Here is a 1,688-nt window from a genome sequence, read left to right as displayed (position 1 = left end):
GGTCTGGGTCAATGGGGGCAGTGGGGGTCTGGGGGCTTTGGGGTCTGAGGGCAATGGGGACAGTGGGGGTCTGGGGGCAGTGGGGGTCTGGGGGCTTTGGGGTCTGGGGGCTGTGGGGTCTGGGGGTCAATGGGGGCAGTGGGGGTCTGGGGGCTTTGGGGTCTGGCTCAATGGGGGCAGTGGGCGTCGCTGCCCCGCTCAGAGCTGCCCTCATTGCAGACGTCCTCTCCAAAATCAAAGACATCGCCCAGAAAGCCAAAGTGGTCGGCGACCGCGTGCGCAAATTCTTCCGCGCCATCATCGACGGCGTCACCCACGTCGGTGAGACCCCGCCCCGCGCCAAAGACCCCCTTCCCACCCCCTCCCCCCCCTCCCCCGCAGCCCCCCGACCCCTCTGTGCGCCCCCAGCCCGCGCTCTGCGCAACGTTTGGCTCTGGCTCAGCAACGTGGGCGACGTCTGCAACCGAGAGATGGGGACCCCCTTCCAGCGCTGCCTGCGCGTCTTCGCCGACGCCAAGGACAACTGCGAGCGCGCGCTCTCCTTCCTCTTCTTCCTCTGCTACATCATCATCACCTTCAGACCCCTCTGCGGCCTCGCCAGCCGTGCGTGCGCCCCCCTTCTGTGTCCTTGTGCGAGAGGAGGGGTGGGCGCAGCGAGGACCCCCCCCTCCCAGCCTCCCCCGACCCCCTCATGGTGCCCCCTTCGCTTCCCGCAGTCGGACTCCTCTTCTGCATCGTCCCCATGTACGTCCAGTCCTTCCTCAGGAGGGTCGTCGCTGAGCGTGAGTGTCTGGGGGGGTCTGGGGTCCCCCTCTGCTCTCTCTGATCTCAGCTTGGCTCTGTTGTGGGGTTCTGGGGTCCCTCTCCACCCCCCTCTGCCCCTCTGGCTCTTCTGTGGGGTCTGGGGTCCCTCTGTACCCCTTTCTGCCCCCCTCTGTCTCTGGGGCCCTTTCTGACCCCAGTTTGGCTCTTCTGTGGGCTCTGGGTTCCCTCTCTGCCCCCCTCAGTCCCCATCTGGTTGTGGGGTCTGGGATCCCTCTCCATTCCCTTCTGTCTCTGCTATGGGGCTCTGGGATCCCTCTCCATCCCCCTCTGGCTCTGCTATGGGCTCTGGAGTCCCTCTCCATCCACCTCTGTCCCTCTGGCTCTTCTGCAGGGTCTGGGGTCCCTCTCCTCATCCCTCTATCTCTGCTATGGGGTCTGGGGTCCCTCTCTGCCCCACTCAGTCCCCATCTGACTGTGGGGTCTGGGATCCCTCTCCATTCCATTCTGTCTCTGCTATGGGGCCTGGGGTCCCTCTCCATCCCCCTCTCCATCCCCCTCTCCATCCCCCTCTGGCTCCACTCAGTCCCCATCTGATTGTGAGGTGTGGGGTCCCTCTCCATTCCATTCTGTCTCTGCTATGGGGCCTGGGGTCTCTCTCCATCCCCCTCTGTCCCTCTGGCTCTTCCGCAGGGTCTGGGGTCCCTCTCCTCATCCCTCTATCTCTGCTATGGGGTCTGGGGTCCCTCTCTGCCCCACTCAGTCCCCATCTGACTGTGGGGTCTGGGATCCCTCTCCATTCCCTTCTGTCTCTGCTATGGGACTCTGGGGTCCCTCTCCATCCCCCTCTGGCTCCACTGTGGGGCCTGGGGTCCCTCTCCATCCCCCTCTCCATCCCCCTCTGGCTCCACTCAGTCCCCATCTGA

The 1,688-nt window shown here is 65.0% G+C and overlaps 1 long non-coding RNA gene across 1 annotated transcript; it reads left to right on the top strand.

Annotated features, from left to right (window-relative positions):
- The first annotated feature begins 274 nt into the window (after positions 1 to 274).
- On the top strand, positions 275 to 770 carry LOC122194047. Its single transcript, XR_006183032.1, has 3 exons — positions 275 to 321; positions 409 to 603; positions 717 to 770. It is a non-coding gene; the product is annotated as an uncharacterized LOC122194047 (long non-coding RNA).
- The last annotated feature ends 918 nt before the right edge of the window (positions 771 to 1,688 follow it).

The sequence above is a fragment of the Lagopus leucura genome, unplaced genomic scaffold (assembly GCF_019238085.1).
Source record: "Lagopus leucura isolate 7727_CA_CO unplaced genomic scaffold, USGS_WTPT01 32628-0_obj-0_obj, whole genome shotgun sequence".
Taxonomy (NCBI): domain Eukaryota; kingdom Metazoa; phylum Chordata; class Aves; order Galliformes; family Phasianidae; genus Lagopus; species Lagopus leucura.
The sequence above is the reverse complement of the archived record's forward strand: the minus strand, read 5'-3'. Positions and strand labels throughout refer to the sequence as shown.